This window comes from Narcine bancroftii, chromosome 3, assembly GCF_036971445.1.
Source record: "Narcine bancroftii isolate sNarBan1 chromosome 3, sNarBan1.hap1, whole genome shotgun sequence".
Taxonomy (NCBI): domain Eukaryota; kingdom Metazoa; phylum Chordata; class Chondrichthyes; order Torpediniformes; family Narcinidae; genus Narcine; species Narcine bancroftii.
Window position 1 is genome coordinate 227,861,649 of NC_091471.1, and position 23,669 is coordinate 227,885,317.

Consider the following 23,669-nt stretch of genomic DNA (forward strand, 5'->3'; position numbering starts at 1 on the left):
TCTTGAGCCCAAGTGATAAGATTTTTTTGGTTTTTAGCTGATGCTTTTAAAAGAAAATTCTACAGATGCTGATCATGGAAATCACTGTGAATTATGTGTTCTCTTGTTTTGTTTTGGAGCATTTCCATTGTTCATTTATTACTTGCTCATTACATTTACTTTCAATGTAGAAACTCAGCAGGTCAAACAGTGCCTTTATGTAGCAAAGGTAAAGATACATCACCAACGTTTCGGGCTTGAGCCATTTATCAAGGCATGAGGGAGCATGAGAGATGTCCAGACAAGAGGGGGAAGGGGCTTCTTTACCTTTGCTACATAAAGGCATTGTTTGACCAGCATTTGTGTGTTTTTTTTAACCTAACCACAGTGTCAACAGAATCCTGTGTTTTACCTTCAATGTAGTCATGATCTTTAAATTCATATTGTCAATATTTATGTGCAATAACTAAGTTAACTCGTTTTCCCCAGTATAACTAGTAACTACTTTCAGAATCTGCATTGTTTACTATTTATTCTGAACTGACAATATTTCAGCAAGTTTGTGGGTGATCATATATATTGGAACGGTCCATTTGATTTATTATGGAGGTTTGATCCCACATAGAACATCATTTTAATTTTTAAAGTTAAATTAAAAAAAAAATTAGACAAAGACCATGGTAACAGGCCCTTCCAACCCATGAGCTCATGCCACCCAAATACCACAATTAACCTTCAACCCCTGTGCACTTTTGAAATGTGGGAGGAAACTGGAATATCTGGAGACACGGGGAGAACTCCTTACAGACAACGGTGCATTTGAATCTGGGTCGCTGTAATAATTAACTTCTCTAACATTCATACAATATTCTGCAATTCGTGTAATCAACAGCTGGTCAACTTGTTGTATGGATTAAGGTAAACTGGAAGTGCATGGATCAGTTCTTTGCAAAAACAAAAAAATGTTAGAATAATGAGACATTTCACATGAACAGCATGCCATGCTAAATCACATGAAAGCCAATGAGCTATTTGGCCAAGTCTACCTTCGTTCAGGACTGATACCATTACACTTTTGTCTACAGGGCCACACAATCTCAGCAGAGGCCTCAGAAACAGATGTCAAGAGACAATGCTCCTAGTTTCAACTTACAGTTTTCAATCTCTGTGTTATGATTTGAGCTACTCTGAAGAGATAGGGGTGACTGCCTGTTTCACATGCTGCATTCTTGCTGATGGGACTTGTCTTAAATAGGAATTGTCAGAATGCTGGCCCAATAGAAAATAAGTGATACAGTACTTGTAGAAGAGAAAGTGTTTCTAAGATTAATGCAAAGGAATGGTGACCTATTCAACACTGTTGCAGGGATGGTGACTCTTTGCCTTTGCACTTGCCATCTGATAAAGTACACGAGGGCTATGCAATGTGGTGGTCTACCATTTTGTCCTGAATATAATGGGCTGGAAATTGTATAGTATATGGGAACATGTGCCAAAATGAATCTCTACAGCAGAACAAGACCAGTTTCTTCCAGAGTTGAAGGAATGTGGTCTTCTTGCATGCACAAAGCTGAAAGAGTTCTGCATTTAATTCTATGTGCAAATTGCATGCCTCCATATTAATCATGTCAAGAGTGTTGGAAGAAATGCAAACACACCCTGATGATCTGCCTCTTTGGCAGGTGCCCTGAAAGTAACAGTCCTCAAAGGGAACTGGGAATGAAAATGTGTGCCAATGGAACAGGCATTCCACATATTGAGTGGATGCTCAGATAATGTGGGAACTGATATGGATGCCCAGAAACAACAGAAGGGTCTAGCCCCTAGATTCCCAAGATGGGGAGTTTGCCCCCCCCGGTGGGGCGTGGGAATATCTTTGTGGGACATGGGGCTTAAGAATATTTTAGCGGGGTGTAGGAATATTTTGGGAATTAATGAAAAAGATGTTTTGAAAAAATGAACTCATTATGTTGGTGTGAAAGATGTGACTTGGCAACCTTGTCAGAACAACACAATTGTGGTATCTTCCAAGTAAAATCTCTTTGTTCTTTTTATTTTCATAACGTGTTTTTGTTATTCTGATGTTTCTCTGTTGTTTCTCTTATTTTAACTATTGTTATCCTTGGTTAACATTATAATTATATTTTTTCTGACCGGTCTTATTATCATCCATTCGAAATTATCTCCTTGGCGATGAGGATTCCAAATGATCTCCACAATCCTGTCTCTGTCCATACCCCATTACTTTTTCGGTTCAGTAGTGAATGAGACCTGTTTCTGTATGTTTCTTTGTGCACTAGTGTATTGATGGGGGGTCGGGGCGATGTGGTGGGGGTCTGTACAAGGTGCTAGCCTGAGGGAGACGCCAAGATCGGTAAAAAATAGGGACTGCAGAAAGTCAAGCATGAGACTAGCGCAGTTTTGATGCACTCGCTGAGAGAAAAAAAACGTCAGATACCGCGCTCGTGTTTTATTTCGGTTTTTTTTAGGGTCAGTATTCTTCCTTTGATTCGATCATTATTTTACATTTTTCAATTCTAAGACATAATAAAATATTGATTAATCAGTTTCAGGGAGCTTGCGCTGTGGTATTAATCTGTTTCAGGGAGCTCGCGCTGTTGTATTAATCTGTTTGAGGGAGCTCTCTCTGTTGTATTAATCTGTTTCAGGGAGATTGCGCTGATGTATTGATCTGTTTGGGTAGCTCATGCTGTTGTATTAATCTATTTCGGGGTGCTCGCGCTTTGGCATTAATCTGTTTCAGGGACCTCGAGCTGTTGTATTAATCTGTTTCAGACAGTTCGTGCTATTGTATATTGAAAATGAATAGGTTTGTCAATATTCAGTGGAGTTCTTGAAGTTTGGGTTTATGCCTGCTGTATACGATGAACGTGCACCTTTTTGCCTATAATGCCAACAGACTTTGACAAATGAATCAATGAAAGCAGGCCGTCTTGAAGCTCATTTGAGGATAAAACATCCTAACCATGTCAATTCAAAATTAGAATATTTTAAATCACTCAAAGAGAAGTTTGAAACTAGATCAAAAATCACTTCATTATTCACTAGGCAAACTACAGCCCTGAATCGTACCCTTGAAGCTCGCATTGAAATTTCTCAACTGATAGCAAAACCTGGGAATAATCAAGCGATTGGGGAGGAACTGATTAAACCTGCAATCTCGTTGTTTCTCAAAACACTTGTGCAAAAGGATGACAAAGATGTCCAAGCAATGCCATTGAGAAAAAGTACTGTGTGCAACAGAATAGATGACATGGCCCAAGATGTTGAAAAACAGCTTATGGAGAAGTTGAAATCACAAAAGTTCTCAATAAAACTGGATGAATCTACCATACGGGACAGTGAGGCTCTGTAATTGAAATATGTGAGATATATTGATCAGGAAGAGTTTCAAGAAGAGATGTTGTTTTGTGAATCATTAGAAACAATCACTACTGCAGTTGGTATCTACAGCAAGCTCAAAAATTATTTGGATGAAAATGAAATTACCAAAAGGAAATATTGTATCTTGTGCTGCAGACAGTGCATCTGCTATGATAGGTAAAAAAAACACGATATGTAAAATTAATAAAGTATGAAAATCTAAACATGTTGGTTGTGCATTGTGTTATCCACTGAGAAAACTTAGTTGGCAAGAAAGTTTCCCCTGTTATACACGAGATACTGCATTCTGTGATCAAGTATATCAATGCCATCGAAGCTAATGCCAAATGTAAATGTCTGTTTAAGCCGTTTTGTGTCGATAAAAATGCAGAACGTGTAACATTATTGCTTCACACTGAAGTAAGTTGGTTTTCAAAGGGAAACTGCTTCAAAAGGTTTATGGAACTGTTTGATCTCCTCAGCGAGTTTTTGAAGGACAAACCTGAAATGAAGCTCTTGCTAACAACAGATGGCAAAGCTTATGTGAGTTACTTGACGGACACTTTTGAGAAAAAAATACATTGAACAACAACTCCAAGTAGCAAATATGACGCCCGTTGATGCAAAAATAAAGATATGTGGATTCATGAATTATGGCAAAGGAATATTTCTTCAAGAAATTTCAGTCAATTTTATTGGTTGAGGTAACTTATGTTGCTACAATTGTCATTGTTGACCATTTGAAAATGTTAGTTACCAACTTTAATGATAGATTTTCTGATTTAAAAGCAATGGATTTTCCTTCTTGCTTAACTCAGCCATTGCTGGTGGACATCTGAAGTTCCAGTGCAATACCAAGAGGAGTTATCTTGGTTGCAACATGATGAATCTGTGAAAATTCTTTTCAAAGTGAAAGGAACCGTAGTGAGGCTGTCTAACAAGATTGAAAAGAAATACCCAAACTTGACTACTTTAGCAAAGGAACTATTGATACATCGTCCATCATCTTATTTAGTAGAATGTGGCTTCAAAGTTGTTAGTGATTTGCTGCAATTTAATTAGAAAACATGGAGATTTAAGGTTGAAACTAACAAAATTTGTTCCTCGAATCCAAAAAATCTGCAGCCAGCATCAAGGGCAAGGTTCCCACTGAAGTGACAACAATTGTTGAATATATGTTTGAGATGGTTGACATATTGATGTAGTAAATATGTAATATGTGTTCCAGTGTATTCCTGACCTTAATTACATTGAATAACACTTGCAATAAATGATTTAATTAAAACTTCTTTTGAATATATAATTTTTGAAAAATTAAAGTGCGGCCTAGGGCAAAAAGGATTGAGAACCACTGGTCTGGCCTTCACTCCCTATACAAACCTCAAAGAGGAATCCTTATCTACACAGGTAGAGAAGTTGGGTACATTTGAGAAGATTCAATTTCTGGCTTCAATGATGGGCTTAGCAGCAATGGTTAAACAATATCCCTTTAATGTGCTCAGTGTTTTCCCACTGAAGTGTGCTCCACTGTTGTTTCAGTAGTGCATGCAAATTAATGTCAGTATTGATACATGACGTGCCAGCAAAAGAACTCAGCCACTTTACCTGCTTACATTGACACTATTTAATCTGCGGAATTTGTACAGATTTATATGCACAATTATTTTCAGCATTGTGCATGCATGAAGACCTCTTTCCTTCAGGTCTGGAAGAAACTGGTCTTGTTGCACTGGAGAGAAAAAAAATTGGTGTATGTTCCCCTATACTATGCAATTTCCAGCCAAGTATATTCAAGATAAAATAGTAGCAGAACGAAGTGGGCATGGCCTGGTCTGGGCTGGGGGGAGGGAGGGGGTGCCCTTGAGGATGGAAGCTGCTTTCTTAAGACACTGCCTCTTGTAGATGTCCTTGATGGAGTGAAGTCTGGTGCCCATGATGTCGCAGGCTGAGTTAACAACCTTCTGGAGTTTTTTCTTGTCCTGAGCATTGGCACCTCTGTACCAGACATTGATGCAACCAGCCTGAATGCTCTGTAGAAATTTTCGAGAGTCTTTGGTGACATACTGATTCTCCTCAAACGCTTCACAAAGTATAGCCGCTGGCGACTATTCTTCATGATTATTTCAACATGGAGGCTCCAAGACAGATCCTTGGAGATGTTGACACCCAGGAATTTGAGTTCTTGACCTTCTCTACTGCTGAGCCCTCGATGAGGACTGGTTCATGATCTCCTGACTTCCTCCTGTCCACAGTCATCTCCTTGGTTTTGCTAATGTTGAATGCAAGGTTGCCGGTTTGACACCATTCAACCAGCTGACCTACCTCCCTTCTGTACGCTTCCTCATTGCCATTTGTGATTCTGCCGACAGCCATGGTGTCATCGGCATATTTGTAGATAGCATTAGAATTGTGCCTGGCCAAACCGCCATGGGGGTATAATGAGTAGAGCAGTGGGCTAAGCACACATCCTTGAGGCGCATCTGTGTTGATCATCGGTGAGGAAGAGACATTGTTTCCAATTTGTACTGACAGCAGTCTTCTGGTGAGGAAGAATCCAGTTGCAGAAGTGGGTGCAGAGGTCCAGGGTTTAGAGCTTGTTGACCAGCACTGAGGGAATAATGGTGTTGAAGGCCGAGCTGTAGTTGATAAAGAGCAGTTTTCGTGGTGATCCAGAGCTGAGTGGAGACCCAGTGATATTGCGCCTGCTATGGCGCAATTGTGGTGATAGGTGAATTGCAGTGGGTCCAGTTCTTTGCTTAGGTCCATGTTATTTCTGGCCATGACCAATCTTTCAAAGCATTTCATCACAGTTGATGTGATTGCTACTGGGCAATAGTTGTTGAGGCAGCTCCCAGTTCTCTTGGGCACCGGGTTAATTGATGGGAATCTCTGACTGCAGCAATGAGAAATTAAAAATGCCCATAAACACTCCAACTAGTTGTTTGGCACATATTTTCAGTACGCTGCCAGGTACCCTATCGGGGCCTGATGCCTTACGAGGGTTCACTCTCCAGAATGATGTTCTGACCTTGGCTTCGGAGACAGATATCACAGGGTACTCAGCCTTTGCAGGGATTCTAGTAGGCACTGTTTGGTTCTCATTGTCAAGGCGGCTATAGAAGATTTTCAGTTCATCAGGTAAGAAGACATCACAGCTATCTATGGAGTTCACTTTCGCTTTCTAGGATGTGATGGCCTGCACTCTGATGTGTACCTGTCTCTAGCTTTCTCTTTATTGCCTCTTTATTGCAGAGACAGCCTTCCTTAGGGTCATACCTGAACTTCTTGCAGAGAAGCTTAGCCATCTGACCTTATTCACATTATAGGAGGTCATTTAGCTCCTCACTTGTTCTTCCACTCAGTTAGATAACAGACTAGTTTCAAATTTGTTGATACCATTGCCTAATGAATATCTATCAGAGACTTGAGTGTTTCTATTAGCACCCATAATCTTTTGGAGTTGTTCCTGAGATAGATTTTTTTTCTTGAGCCTCCTAATTTAACTTCCTAATGATCTGTCTAATTGAAGATATGTTCCCCATTCCAGATTTCTCCACTGGACAAATTAGATTACCTACACTTAATATTTAAATAAGTTTGTCATTGTACAATTTCAGTTAAATCATCCTCATTTTTTCCTAAAAGGGAAAAACAACCAAGTTGATACAGGTACACAATCCTTTATCTGGAACCCTTGGCGGACAGTGTGTTCCGAATTTTGGATTTTTCTGGATTTTGGAAAGCTAGATTTAAACCCTCCTGAATTGTGCTGCCGTATCCACCTCCACCCCTTTCCAATCGCGCTGCCACCTACCCCCCTTGCCTACCCGACTCGCGCTGCTAATCTCTCCCCCGCCTGACTCATGCTGCCAGTCTCCCCCCTCGACCACCCGACTCACGCTGCCGGTCTCCTCCCTCGCCTGCCTGGCTCGCGCTGCTAATCTTTCCCCCCCCACCCCAACCGCCTAGCTCATCCTGCTGTCTCTCTCCCCAGTTTCTGGATTTTGGAGCTTTCTGGATTTTAGATGTCTTGATAAAGGATCGTGTACCTGTATCACAAAGCAGAAAACATTAGAAAAAATCAGCAGGTCACATAAGTTTTGAGAAAAGAGAAACAGTTAACATTTGAACATTTTAAAAACAATTATAGTTTAACTATTCTTAAGACCAATGTGGCTTTCCAGAGTTTGGGTGTACAAAATTGAGTCTGGCACTCATGACAACATTGGTATTGACTTCTCCAGTTCCCATGTACCCTCTCCCCGAGTTTCTCTCTTTTCCCATCCCTCTGACTCCTTTCTTCCAGCCCCCATCCCTCCCCTTCCCTCTCCACGCAGTGAGCTACCTCCTTCCCATCACTTCTCACCTGTTTTTTTTCTCTTCTACCCATCAACCTACAACCACCTTATTACATGTTAGCCTGAACTCTTCCCCTTGCTCCTTCCTCCACACCTCCTGCCCCCCCCCCCCAACCCCCCATGTTTTATTATACCTGACTAAGAGCCCAGGCTCGAAACGTTGACCACCGTTTACCTCCTATGGATGCTGTGAGACCTGCTGAGTTTCACTCTTAGATGTTGGACTGTTACTGAAGATGAAGCTCAACCAGGGCTTGGCTCAACAAAATGAGACCATCGTTACTCTTGTGTTCGACCATTTTTATCCATTAAAATAATGGCAAAACTATAAACATTCACCATCATCGTGCTGTGAAATTGGCCACAGCATTTGAAATAGGTGCATGTGCAATAAAGCATAAATGTGTGGAAGGTATTGACGATCCCCTGCTAATGCAGAGTTCTGCAGTTTTATCAAGAATAACTGTAAAAAAGCACTAAATTGACAAGAATGTAAGTTCTTTACAAATTTGTTTTTACTTATATTTTATTATGTGAGGTGTATTTAATAGCAAATTTAGTCACGTTAACTGCCCTCCAGCCTTTCTGCCCTGAGACAGCCTTTCACTATATATGAAGATCGTCATTTCCACATAAGTTATTCAGATTTGTACGCTTTTATTAAAATAAAACATATTTTACTTTGATATATGAATGACCAGTGGGTTGATAGCACCACTGTTACTGGATGTATAAGATTTCATTTATAATTATTATAGCCCTGTAGGAGACTATTGGTCGGTGCTGGCTCCCAGCAGAGGAATTTCATCAATCCCCCTCTCATTATTTCCCTGCAGCCTTCATCTTACTCGTTCTCATGTTTTCATTTTCTTCATGACAGAGATCAAGTTTCTCAGAACATTCCCATCATTTCCATTCCCCACTTACCGATATTTCCCAGTAACTTACTTTCTCTCACATGCCTGTGAACTCTCTCTCGAATCTTTTGCCATTACCCTCCACTAAAGCAAAATTTAAGGTAACCCGTTAACCATGTGGGTTAATGCATCCAGCACAAATCCATATGGTTGTAGGGGGTAAATGCAAACACCACAAAGATGGAATCTGAGGTCATGGTTGAACCTTAGACCCTGGAGCATTCAGACAGCAGGACATCTGCTGCACTCATGCCAGCCTTCAGCTGCCACAGTTCTGTGCAGTTCTTGGTCACTACATTTCAAAACTACTTGACTTCTCTTGAATTCAAAGTGGGAAGCCCTGCTCTCTATTTGTAGATAAGTGCTTGATCTAAGTTTGCCCATATATTCAAGGGCTTAGGCCTGGACTGTGCTAGGAGGGGAGACCTCCTGGGAACACCAGGTGCTACAGGTTTCTGTGAGGGGCACTGGACAAAATGGCGACTCTCTGTCTGCCTTACGGTAGGCAAAGGTCAAAGAATTTCATGTCTGTTACATTCTAAATGCAGTATTACATGACAATAGCGGAACCTTTACCATTACCTTTATTGATTCATTCAGAATTTCCAGATTGCCTCTCTACAACTTCCCATGTCTTTTAAGTGGTGCTAATTCCAAACTGGAAGTTTCATGGACACTATACACATTGTTTTTAAGAACATGAAATTGGGTTGAGAGTTCATTTGTAATATACTGATGCAGGAAAAACATACTTAAAATGGAATTAGAGTGCAGGTTATGCTGGGGGTTAATTAAAGAAAATTGACATAATACATTTTCTGCTACATCTTTCATTGAAGTTTTAACAATTCATTTGAGACACAGAGTTAAACAAAAAAATCTGCGGATGCTGTGACGTAGGTTTTCAGGAAAAGGAATCTCAGGGTTGTAGGTGATCTCATGTATGCAGTCTGGCTGCAGGTGCTCCTCAACTTAAGTTCTGGCAAACCCATCGTGAGTCGGAAAAAAACGTAAGTCAAAGAATAGCACACCTACCATTTTTTTAATAATTAAAATTTGAGTACCTTTATTCCACACTGAAAATAAAACCATTAACGTACACAGCTGAAAGCACACTGAAGAACGTTTGAACCATTGAACTAAAATTAATTGCTGGTTGGTGAGGTGCTAAAGTGACAGGGTCATCAATTTCACTCTCATCCACATATCGCAAGTGCAGGAACAGATCCGAATTCAAAATTGTACGGATTCAAACCATCGTAACTTAGAAAAACCGAAAGTTGGACGCTCGTTAAGTAGGGGAGCACCCGTATAAATTTGATCTTTGCACACAAAACTGCTGGAGAAACTCAGCAGATCACGCTGCGTTCTTTATGTAGAAAATATAAAGCTATGCAGCTGATTTTTGGGTTCAAGGTATAAGCAGTTTGCAGGCAGATGCCTGAATACAATGGTTGGGGGTGGGGGGGGGAGGGGCAGGAGGAGAAGCACAGCCCACAGCCATGGATGTGGGAGGGAGGGCACGAGAGAGAGAGAGAGAGAAAAAAAAGCTGAGAAATGATGGGGGAAGGGGATAGGTCTCAGAACAGAGAGGGAATGGAGTGGAGAGCTGGAGGAAAGGAGATGGAGGAATGGGGAAAAGAGGGGCACGGGAGTGGCCAAATGGAAACAATGTTAATTTCTCGGTTGGAGAGTACCCAGATGAAATAGTTTGAACGGTTTTGAGCCATCGTAGTTAAAATTGCAGTGGCCTGATCTGTGTCATCCAGGGCAGCATCAGTGCAATCATTTGAAATTAGATGGGACGTAGTGATCAATAGGTAGACGTAGAAGAGCAAAATCATGAAGACTTCGCATCTGAGTGCTGAACTCGGCCACTCACATTTTCGTGATCTCTTACTCTGAGCTTTTGTTTTACATTTTGATTCTCTGCAAATATAAAAGTAATTACGCGCAGTCCCAAATTACATGTCCAAGTTTAGAGATTGCAGATTGCGAGTGTTAAGTCAGATGTCAAAGATGTGTGATGGGTGTAAGTTTGTATTTGATAGAATGATTTTTGAAATTATGAGTTGAAAGGCTTGAATAGTGGGAAGTCCCATTTAATCTTTCCTGGAATACTCAAAAGGGAATCTTCTGATTAATATGGAGCAGTCGGAAAATACTCTTGAGGGAAGCCCGTTTATAATTTATAATAAGCCCGTTTATAATAAGAAAAAAATCAACAATGACCGAGGAAAAAATGAGTCCTGTGGATTCTGTACTTAATAATTATATTGAGAAAATTAACTTCTTCCTTTGAACTTAACACTTTTAGTGATCTTTTCGACTCAAGCTACAAGATGAATCCTATTTTATTTAACTATTCTGAGTGCTCATTCAACGTTGTGACATGAATGTGGATTTATATTACATACTTCAAATCGTAAGTGATTCATGATCACTTTTGAAGATCAAAGTGAGATAATCTGAAGGTATGAATTAAATTCAGTTACTTAAGATAATAACCAGACATAGTTTGTTGTTCATTCCCCAGACATGTTATTGTCGAGACATATTGATGATAGTTAGAGCTTGTTCTTAAATATGATCTTAAGAATCAAGAGCCAAAATAAACTGATAGTAGAAAGAAAGAAGTCTAACATTTGCATTGAGGAAAGGGGTCATATAGACGAGGGATGTTACTGGCTGAAAGCGAAGGAGTGATTGTCAAGTACATGACAGGTAATTTCTTGTATCCTTCCCAAGATGCAGGATAGATGCTAGAGGCAGCTACCTGGAGATGGGTGCAGTTTTCACATCTGAGACAAACTCAGGAAGCTTGCAGCTTCTCAGCTGAGTTCAGTCCAAAGTGGTGCACTGAAGGAGTGCAGACACAGGTGGGCTGGCAGAGAATGGCAAGATGTTTTTGCTGCAGCATTTCTGGTGGTTGTTACTGCTTCCTTAACCCCTGAAAGGTAAACAGTCCTTGGTACCAATCTCTGTTCACGAGCACCTGAAAACTGAATGGGAGATAAAGTGTGACCTTCCACCCAATGCAGAGAGACAGTGTGGTTGCTCACTTCTAGAAAGGCCCCAGTATGGTGATGTCAGCAACAGTGACATGTAAGGACCACTAGGTGATGCAGTGTCGTCACCAAGATCCCATTATCAACCAGCAGAGGCCCTAATAACTGAATGCCTTTAAAAGCTATTTTTGTTTAAAAAAAAGCAAAATTTCTTGCCTTGAGAAATCCTTTTGCTTTTACAGAATTTTCAAAAGAAAACTATATAGCAGTTTAATTCCATGAGACTAAAATTAATTAAAATGCATAGCAGCATTCAGTGAATTAAAAAAAAAATTAGATATACAGCACAGTAATAGGCCATTTCAACCCACGAGCCCATGCCGCCCGATCACATCCAATTCTGTATGTTTCGAACGGTGCGAGGAAACTGGAAGTCCCGGGAGAAAACCCACGCAGGCACGGGGAGAGCTACAAACTCCTGACAGACAGCGCAGGATGCGAACCCCGGTCCTGTTCGCTGGTGCAGTCAAGGTTATGCCCTAACCACGGCTCCAACCACGCCACCTCATAAATACGGAGCGCTTCGCGAATTTGGGTGCCATCCTTGTGCATGGACCATGCTAATCTTCTCTGTATCGTTCCAATTATAGGATATAATTTATAGGATATAAGTGATTGTCCTACAAAAAGGAAGTTGTATAGTATGAATATATAACCGTGCATCTGAAACAGTTCAGAAACAAGAAGGCTCAGTTGCAAGTAGTGGCATCCATCAAATTCTACAGTACATGAGTGAAACCGAGTACCTAGTCCCAAATTTCTACAGGGATTTTCCCAGTTATCTCCTGTAACTTATCTTATTGCACTCTAAGTGGCATGGAGAAGAATACTTCTCATGTGGATTTCCAGTCTATAAATTATTTATCACAAATTACATGTGTTATTAGCGTTCAAATGATAAAGCCTGTCTATAAAAGTCTTGCATTGCACACAAGGCTGGTTTTGCCATGCACCAACAGAACTTCTGAGGAAACAACTCGTTATAATGATTCTGTCCAACTTTCACTGAAGTTATAGCTGGGAATTTGGGACCATCTATCAAAATAAATCTCCTTCATGTATATAGGTAACTGCTACAAGAAAAATTCCTCCAACTCCCTTTGAAAGCTGATATAAAAAAAGTGAATGCAAGATTGCACAAGCCCTCTTAACATAAGACAGAACAATGCGTTTATTTATTACTTAGCAACAGCACGTGCAGTGATTTCATTTCACACAAATCAAGAAATGCGTTCAAATTCAGAAGACAAATTTTTAGAACTCGCTATGGTATCTTTCTCCCCTAATCTTTACCAAATGTTGGGGGTGGGGGGGGAGGTGCACTGATATCAGATGGGCTCACGATTGCCTCCTCCCTTGCCCCATCCTCTCTGTGGAGAAGCGACTGACCTCTGTTTGACAGATCCATACCGTGGCATGGTGAACTCATAAACTCAGCATGTGGAAACTGTTTACACACAGAACCTGTGGTTCAACAAGAAAATCTGCAGATGCCGGGGTTGAGTGCAATCCACAAGCGTGCTGGAGAAACTCAGCGTTTCATACAGCATCCATAGTAAGTAAAGGGTAACCCCTTTTGCTAGGTAGTTTCTCCGCCACATTTGTGCATTGTACACGCACAACCCATTCGAGCATTTCCAAATATAACCATATAACCACTTACAGCACAGAACAGGCCAGTTTGGCCTTACTAGTCCATGCCGTAACAAATCCCCACCCTCCTAGTCCCACTGACCAGTACCCGGTCCATACCCCTCCAGTCCTCACCTATCCATGTAACTATCCAGTCTTTCCTTAAATGTAACCAATGATCCCGCCTCGACCACGTCTGTCGGAAGCTCATTCCACATCCCCACCACCCTTTGCCTAAAGAAATTTCCCCTCATGTTCCCCTTATAATTTTCCCCCTTCAATCTTAAACCATGCCCTCTAGTTTGAATCTCCCCACTCTTAATTGAAAAAGCCTATCCACGTTTACTCTGTCTGTCCCTTTTAAAATCTTAAACACCTCTATCAAGTCCCCTCTCAATCTTCTACGCTCCAGAGAAAAAAGCCCCAGTCTGCACATCCTTTCCCTGTAACTCAAACCTTGAAATCCTGTCAACATTCTCGTGAACCTTCTGTGCACTCTCTCTATTTTGTTTATATCTTTCCTATAATTTGGTGACCAAAATTGTGCACAGTACTCCAAATCTGGCCTCACCAATGCCTTGTACAATTTCATCATAACCTCCCTACTCTTGAATTCAATACTCCGATTTATGAAGGCCAACATTCCAAATGCCTTCTTCACCACACCATCTACCTGAGTATCAGCCTTGAGGGTACTATTTACCACAACTCCTAAATCCCTTTGTTGCTCTGCACATCTCAATAGCCTACCATTTAATGCATATGACTTATTTAGGTTTGCCTTTCCAAAATGTAACACCTCACACTTATCTGTATTAAATTCCATCAGCCATTTCTCAGCCCACACCTCCAGCCTTCCTAAATCACCTTTTAATCTACGGTAATCTTCCTCACTGTCCACAGCACCACCAATCTTTGTGTCATCCGCAAACTTGCTTATCCAATTCTCCACCCCTACTTCCAGATCATTAATATATATAACAAACAATAGTGGACCCAGGACCGATCCCTGAGGAACTCCACTAGTCACCGACCTCCAATTGGACAAACAATTTTCTACCACTACTCTCTGACACCTCCCATCCAACGATTGCTGAATCCATTTCACTACCTCCTCATTTATACCTAATGCCTCCACCTTTTTTCCTAACCTCCTGTGGGGAACTTTGTCAAAAGCTTTACTAAAGTCTAAATAGACAACATCCACAGCTTTCCCTTCATCAACCTTTTTTGTAACCCCCTCGAAAAACTCAATCAGGTTTGTCAAGCATGATCTCCCCCTGACAAAACCATGCTGAATACTCCCTATCAATCCCTGTACCTCCAAATATTTGTAAATACCATCCCTCAGAACACTTTCCATCAACTTGCCCACCACAGACGTCAGACTCACGGGCCTATAATTCCCAGGTTTACATTTAGACCCTTTCTTAAACAGAGGAACCACATGCGCCACCCTCCAATCCTTTGATACCACCCCCGTGGCCAGTGACATCCTAAATATCTCTGTTAATGGCCCCACTATCTGTCCACTAGCCTCCCTGAGTGTCCTTGGGAATATTTTTTCCGGTCCCGGAGATTTATCCACCTTTATCTTTTTCAACACAGCCATCACTACCTCCTTGGTTATCCTTATATGCTTCATGACCTCCCCACTATTTTTCTTTACCTCAACTGGTTCAATATTTTTTTCCCTAGTGAATACCGAGGCAAAAAAATCATTCAAAATTTCCCCCATTTCCTCTGACTTCTCACTCAGTCTACCCTCACTATCTACAAGGGGTCCAATTTTATCCCTCACTCATCTTTTACTTTTAATGTACTTATAGAATCCCTTTGGATTTATTTTTACTCTGTCTGCCAAAGCCTCTTCGTGCCTTTTTTTGGCCTTTCTAATTTCTTTCTTAAGATTCCTTCTACACTCCTTGTAGTCCTCCTTCAAATTGTCAGCTCCCTGTTCTTTATACCTCTTGTACAGATGAATGTCTAAATCTGGAAAGTAGGTATGCCTTCTATATTTTAGCTATTGGTGTTGTGTTTCAATCAACATTAACATAATCACTTTCTTTTCAAGCAGCCATGGGGACTTTCTATTCTGAGCAAAGTTTCATGGGCAGGGGATGCTGGTAGCAGGAGCAAACCCTTGACATCTTCCACCCCCTCCCAATAATCGCTATACATTTTAAACATGTGTGTGAATTCATGAAACAATTGTTTACTATGCTTTACAAGCCTTCCTTGCCCAAAATGGTCAAATTTAAATTTTGAGTGCACACCAAGTTAGGTTTCACTCAGAAATCTAGCCATTCCATAGAGTTTATGGTTTTTTTTTCTTATAATTAATGAATCATTTTTGTAAACCTGATAAGAGGTGGGTGCATTTTCATTAGATCTTCATTTTTAGTTGTATATTTTTCAATGGCACGGTATAACCAAACTAGATCAAGCGACCTTGAATGCAATTGTCCTTGGGCAGCAGGTAAAGTTGTGAAATTTGAAGATACTAATTAATTTTCTTTCACTGACTTTGACAAGCCCTTCCCAAAATATGAAAGGAAAGATAAAGCAATTGAATAGAATTTTTTAAATTATTATAGTCAGGAGATCAGTACCAGGAACCAGTTGAGAGAAGTGTTTCTTTTTAAAAATATATAATTACATTCTACTGGCATTTTGTTTCAAATCTTCTAAAACTATTTGCATGCTGTTATGAAATTTGACCTTCATTAACTTTTGCCAGCTGTGTTCTGTGTGAAATGGTCACTTTTCACAGCAAGGGCTGTTATATGTGCATTGTAGGCATTTCTGAAACCAACACTGGTGCATTACTGGTATTTATGAGCTCCTACTTCCTGCAAGGCTAACAATATTAACTGTTAAAACAAAAACATGACACACGATAGCCAGCAATGTGTCAGTGGTTGCTGACAATTTACACTGTTTTTCCAGAGAAAAAAGTGACTTCTTAACCTTGGAATTAACTCATCTTGATTTCTCTGTGTTTTGAAGAAATAAAAGGTAACTATTGCCACAGGAGAAGCAAAGAAAAAAGTCGGAGGTGGTGTATTTTGACAACACATGGTCTGGATCTTCTGTTGGCACAGCTGGGGAATTTAACAAGCCTGTTTCTGACCCAGAAAAAAGGGATTACCTATCTACCACACCAATCAGAAACATTGCATGACACCTACAGCGGGGCAGCTAGTCCAAACAAATGTTCCTTTTGGCCTCTGCAGGGCTTTATTTTCTTTTTCAGACTCGTCTCACTAAGAGCTTAATTTTTTGACACATTGTGAAGGTTACATCCTTTTGATAAAAATGCAACTTTTTGTTTGGAATTATTCCTGCGCTAGTTGTGGCCTGTAATGGTGTAATTAGGGTGAGAATTTGAGCTACTGCAAATTCAATATGCGTAGGTAAGCTTATATCGGCAGTAGGCCACCAAAGTAGTGGAACATGGCAAAGTATTACTGGACTGCCAGATTGAATAAATATTTACCACCAGACGGCAAGGTTTCAGATTCTTGTGCTCTCCTCTGTTTGGGTTTTTGAAATTGTCTTTGACCCTCAAGTGCCTATAAAACCATCTTAAATCAATCCATTTTTAAAAATAAGGAAGATTTACATTTTTTGTCCCTCTGACTTTAACGCAGACAATCTATCAGATGCATAATTGGTGATGCCTTAAATTGCATTTTGTTGCTGCAAAACCCACCTTTATTGATTCATGTTAATCCTGAAACATCCAATTTGGCCTAATTTTAAATAGTGATTTGGAGGAATGCCACCACCTTATTGTTGCCCCAAAGCAATGAAACGTGGTTTCAGCCACTAAGTCTGAGAATGCTCTGCATTCAATGGCCTCCAGCAGAATTCCTAAAAAGAATCAGTTCAAGTAGATGTCTCTGCTATGTATTTGCTTCCAGTATCCTCAACAGTAGGATATTTCTGGAGGTTTGACGCTGCCCCCAAATCTTTGCCATCCTAAATCAGAAATATGCAAGGGGATTTCAATGAAGAAAGAATTGCTTCTAACATTGTGTCAGGGTTCAGTTGTCATCTGAATGCCAAACACGATTTATTGATGTCCTTGTTAATGAAGCTTTCCATAGTTGTAATGAAGCTTTTCAAAGACTAATTTTTATTCCATTAAACAGGACCTTGCAAAGGGTGATTGGGATCACGTTCTGTTTGTAGATAAAGGAGCTTGTGGCAAGTGGCAGACTTTTAAAAGGAGGATAGGGATAGATAAGGTCCAGCATTTTCCGGTTAGAGTGAAGACAAGGCTGGCTGGGGTTAGGCAATACTGAATGAACAGAGGTGTTGAAGTTCTGGTTAAGTAAAAGAAGGAGGCATATATCTGTTACAGACAGATGAATCCATTAAGAAGCATAGAGAGCGGTAGGACAAGCTGCCAGCTGAAGTGATGAATTTGGGCTCAATTATAACATTTAAGAAGAATTTGGACAGGTACATGGATGGGAGAGATACGGAGGGCTATGAAATGGATGTAGGTCAGTAGGACCAAGCAAAAAAAAATAGTTTGGCACAGACTCGAAGGGCTGATGTGGCCTGTTCCTGTGCTGTAATGTTTTATGGTTCTATAGGAAATGGAGGAGTTTACTTCAAAGGGAACTTGATGGTTAAGAGAGGACAAGAGGTAAAGAAAATCCAAAATGCTTCTATGTACATTAATGGCATAAGAATAACTAAGGAAAGGAACTTGAAGAATTTGTCATAGGTGTTTATCACAGAAAGACTTGGAGGCTAAGGTTAACAGTGACATCTTAAAGAGATTCCACCTTACAAAAGAGGAGGTATGGGTTGTCTTAAAATGCATGAAGTTAGATCAGGTGCATCCCAGGGCATTGTGGGAAACTGGGGAAGAAGATGTGAGAACCCTTGCAGAGATGCTCGTATTACAGATGGAGTTTAATGCAGATAAATGGAAGTGATGCATTTTGGAAGGGCAAACCAAGGTAGGAGGTATACAGTAAATGGTAGGGCACTGAGGAGTGCAGCGGAACAGAGAGATCAGGAAATCAAAATATATTACTTCTTGATGGTTGCGTCACAGCTGGACAGGGTTATAAAGAAAGCTTTTGGTATCTTAGCCTTTTATTAATCAATGTTTTGAATATAGAAGTTGGGATGTTATGTGTCAGAAATAAAACTTCTCACACATGAGTCTCTTTAAAACTGATGACACGACAAGCTTTATTTACAAGTCTGCAGAGTTGGACTCAACTGGTTTCTCACCAGTTAAGCCCCGATACATACAGTGCATTGATTTTTATACCCTTATTGTTTGCCCTTCCCCTACTTATTAATACTGTTTTAATTGGTTAGTATTGCAAAAGCATTCTAAGTACAACTGCATTTTTAATTATCACGTTCGTTACGTACGCTGCGAACTCTACATACACTAAATTCTGTTTCTCACCCTTCTTATCAATCTTTTGTCTCCTGCATGTCTCTCACTATGACCATGGAAAGATATGTTTAAAAAAACATATCCAGCTGAACCTTTTGTCCTTGGCTGCTAGTAAGCTCCCTGTCCGTTCTGGCTTCCCTTTTTATGATTAATCATCACATTTTAACTTAAGCCATTTTAACCTAAATTCTCTATATATAACAATCCACCCCTTTCTCTCTTTAAAATGTGTGTATGCAAAACCAGAGTCCATCAGGGCATGGTGGGCCTGAGTCACCCTTCCAACCGTTAAGAGGGAAAGGAGTGGTATTAGGAATCTGTATATAATGACCCATATTATTTCCTTCTTTTTCCACACAAGGGGTATATGGATGTTGGGTGGTATTTTCTGCCCAGCATTTCTCAGGAACTGAGGTATGGGAAATAAAATTACCCTCCTTTCTTCCCCAAATGTGGTCCTGAAACAGGACCACTGTGTCTCTGCATTTCTTACATTTCACACCTGATAAAGACATAGGCAAACTAAGAAAAATCAAAGAACATAACAATAACATTGTGAATCAAGTCTTTCTGCGAAATCGCAAGGTAAGAGGTTTTTCTCCAGGAACACAAGTCCAATCTGAGTTCGTATCAGGGTCCTGAGGCGCCTCTACAGGTCCCTTAAATCTGGATGCGTGCGTCCACCCCTTCTCTCTTGTTCATGCTGCAGCCTCTGTAGTTAAGAGAACTTGGTATGGACCTTCCCACTGGGGCTGGAGTTTTTCAGTTTTCCAGGTCTTGATGAGAATCCAGTCTCGTGGTTCCACTTTGTGTAAAGAAAAGTCTAGAGGCGGTGTTTGTGCCAATAGTCCTCTCTTTCGTAAATCTGTAAGAGAGCGTGACAGTGCCTGTAAATAGTTCCTAACAAATATATCCCCTTCCCCCAAGGTGGGGCACCCCTCAACTGTACTCCAGAAGGGAAGCCCAAACATCATTTCATAAGGGGACAACCCTACATCTTTTCGTGGGGCAGTACGAATTCTTAATAAAGCCAGGGGCAGACACTTTATCCAAGGCATTTTAGTTTCCACCATTAATTTTGTCAATTGCATTTTTAGGGTTCCATTCATACGTTCAACCCTCCCTGAGCTTTGTGGATGCCAAGGGGTATGCAATTTCCAAGAGATCTGTAATGCATTACAAATCAATTGCTGGATTTTTGAACAAAAATGTGGACCCCTGTCTGAGTCTATAGAATCCATTATATCATATCTGGGGATTATCTGCTCTAGGAGGAGGCGAGCTACTGTAGAGGCTGTAGCATTTACTGTTGGGAAGGCTTCCACCCATCGGGTAAAGTGATCTATTACCACCAACAGATACTTCCATCTTTGGACTTGAGGTAACTCTGTGAAGTCGATCTGGATACTTTGAAAAGGGCGTATGGCTAATGGTTGACCTCCCATGGTCCCTGTCCTCATCACCTTTTTATTAATTTTTGTGCATAGGTGACAGTTCTGCACCTCCTGTTGGGCCAAGGTGTAGATTCCCTTACACACATATTCTCGAAGCACTGTGTCACATAAGGCTTGGGTGCCCCAGTGGCTCTGATGATGCAGGTGTTTTAAAATATTGCGAGTTATTTCTTTATTTAGAACCATTCTTCCATCTGGTGTCTTCCATGTTCCATCAGGCAGCTGGCTTGCGCCCAGCTGAGCCATGTCCTTTTTTTCCTTAGCAGAGAAAATGGGAGCCTTCTTTATGCCTTGTCTTATTGGGATTAAGGTCAGCAAACAGACTTCTTGTTGCATGGTTGCCCTTTTGGCTTCTTCATCAGCCAGTCTGTTTCCAATTGCTGTCGGGTTATCTCCCCTTTGATGGCTTGGTATGTAGACCACTGCTATTTCTTGGGGTAATGTCAAGGCTTCTAAAGTCAGAGTAATCATCTGTTCGTGTGCCAATTCCTTTCCTCTTGATGTAATTAGACCACGCTCCTTCCAGATCTTACCAAAGGTATGCACTACCCCGTATGCGTATTTGGAATCAGTGTAAATCGTTCCAATTTTCTTTGCCAGTATTCTGAGGGCTCTCTGCAAGGCATATAGTTCACAGGACTGTGCTGACCAGCTTCCGGGTAGTCTCGTGGATTCTACTACTTTCCAAGTATTTCCTTCTATTATAGCATACCCACTTCTTCTCATTCCGTCAACACATCTGGCGGAGCCGTCAATGTAGAATTCATATCCTTCTCCCAGCGGAGTATCGCAAAGGTCTTCTCGGGTCTTGGTCTGAAGATCCGTCAACTCGACACAGTCGTGCTCCACCTCTCTCTCTGTTTCACTGCCGTATAAAAACTGAGCTGGGTTGCAGCTATTAATCTTTGCAAACTGTAGATCTTCTCCAACCATTAAAATGGTTTCATACTTTAATATGCGAGAATCAGTCAGCCATCGATGGGCAGTTTGTGTTAATAAAACACTCACAGAATGGGAGGTGTACACAGTCATCTTTCCTCCAAAAGTAGGTTTACGTGCTTCCTCTACCAACAGAGCAGCAGCCGCTACTCCCTGGATACACGTCGGCCATCCGCGAGACACTGGGTCCATCATTTTGGAAAGGAAAGCCACTGGGTGTCGCTGACCGCCTTTTTCCTGTGTTAAAACCCCCACTGCTGTTCCTTGGTTATGAGTGACAAATAGCTGGAAGGGCTGTTTTAAAGAGGGCAGAGTGAGTACCGGGGCTCGTGTCAGGCGATGCTTCAAGTCCTCAAACCATCCCTCCTCCTCCTGGGTCCATTTCAATGGATATTCATTTTCATTTGTCAGCTTTTCATACATAAACTTCACCAACGCTGAGTAGTCCTCTATCCATAACCTACAGTAACCTAAGAGTCCCAGGAATTGTCTTATTTCCTTCTTATTACGGGGTAACGGCATTCTAGTGATTCCCGCAATCCGTTCAGGGGTAATCCGTTTCTGTCCTTTACTTATCTGGTGTCCCAGATATACCACAGTTCTCTCAACGAACTGTAACTTGTTCCTGGACACCCGTAGACCCTTTTTCCCCAGATAATTCAAGAGTCTAATTGTATCTCCCCTCATTTCTTGTTCCTTGGGTCCTGATAATAGTAAATCGTCCACATACTGCATTAGTTGGGAATCATCAGATTGTGGATAGTCCGCCAGGATTTGTTCTAGCATTTGTCCAAACAGGTTCGGAGATTCAGTGAACCCTTGGGGCAATACAGTCCACCGAAGCTGTCTCCGTCTACCTGTCCATGGATTTTCCCATTCAAACGCGAACATATCTCTACTTTCCTCTTCTAATGGACATGTCCAGAAGGCATCCTTCAAGTCGATAACACTAAACCACTCATGGTCTGGGGGAATCCGACTCATAATAGTATAGGGATTAGGCACCACTGGGTGGCTGGTCTGAACAATAGCATTCAAACTTCTTAGATCCTGAACTAGGCGATAGGATCCATCTGACTTTTTCACTGGGAGTATAGGGGTGTTATAAGGTGACATGCATTCTTCTAATAGTCCGTCTCGTATTAGAGTCTCAATTACCGGCTGTAGCCCTTTTCTCCCTTCCAAAGAAATAGGATACTGACGTTTCCTTACCGGCTGATGACCTGGTATTAATGTGACATGTAAAGGTGGGATGTCCAGACCTCCTCGATTTCCCTCCTTATACCAGACTCTCTCGTCAATCTGCCGTTCATCCTCTTCCTTTAAAGCGCAGAGGTGGACTCGCACTTCTCCGTCCACAGGGAGAGCACCCAAACCTAGGAGAGCCTGTAAGTCCCTTCCTAGGAGGTTAAATCCAGCCGAAGGTAATAACAAGAGGTCTTGTACCCCTTCTCTTTCTTCCAGTTTCACTGTTACTTGGGGGATTATTGATACCATTCTGGGAGCCCCTTCTATCCCAGAAATTGTCAAATTACTTTTTATTGGCTCAGTTCCGATTGGCACAGTTATTACACTACTTCGTTCCGCTCCTGTGTCCACCATAAACACCACCTCTTCTCCCTTGGGACCAATTTTTAGTTTTACCAGGGGTTCCCTCTTATATTTGGTCCCTAACATTTGGAACCCCTGACACCCCTAATCTTCTTCCATAAGTTCGAGGGCACGCAATTCCCTCTTGTATCGGGGGCATTCCCTCTTAAAGTGTCCTTCCTCATTGCAGTAATAGCACTTAACGAACCTCCGGGGTCTTCCCTCTCTTGGATATTTTGGATTGTTTAGAGGAAGATTTTGTTTTCTTTCCCCTCTGGATTCAGCATTCATCTGTCGGATAGTCTGTACCATAACCTTTGTCGCCTTCTTTTGATCTTCTTCTTCTCTCTGCACATATACTTTTTGTGCCTTTTTTAACAGTTCACTTAGGGGTTTTTCACTCCAGTCCTCCTCCTTTTCTAGTTTCTTTCTAATGTCTTGCCATGATTTGGAAACAAATTCAATTCGAATAAGCTGTTCACCCATTGGTGTACTAGGGTCCACACCAGCATACTGTTGGACATTCTTTCTCACCCTCTCCAAAAAATCAGTAGGGGACTCATCTTTCCCCTGGTGGTTCCCAAATGCCTTGGTGAAATTGTGACCCTATGGCACAGCCTCCCGTATCCCTTTAATTGTCCACTCTCTATATTGTCTCATACTTGCCAATCCCTCGGGTGTTCGTTTGTCCCACCTGGGTTCATTTAAGGGATATTTTTGTTCATGGGGTCTGGGGTCCCCAGGTTGTTCATATTCCCACATGAGGAGGGCAGCCCGTCGAATCATCTGCCTCTCCTGGGGTGAGAATAATGTTCCCATTATTGCCTGCATCTCTTCCCACGTATATGTGTTTGGTCCCAGGAATTGGTCGAGCTGTTCGGCCAGTCCTATAGGATCTTCCAATAACTTTTTCA

General features: G+C 41.3%; 1 protein-coding gene and 1 non-coding gene across 2 annotated transcripts in view; one reads left to right on the forward strand and one right to left on the reverse strand.

Annotated features, from left to right (window-relative positions):
* Nucleotides 1–23,669, forward strand: part of prdm5 (PR domain containing 5) — a 516,233-nt gene that overhangs the window by 414,313 nt on the left and 78,251 nt on the right. The gene's annotated exons all lie outside the window — the stretch shown is intronic.
* On the reverse strand, nt 12,214–12,316 carry LOC138759690 (U6 spliceosomal RNA). The gene has a single exon (XR_011355032.1). It is a non-coding gene; the product is annotated as a U6 spliceosomal RNA (small nuclear RNA).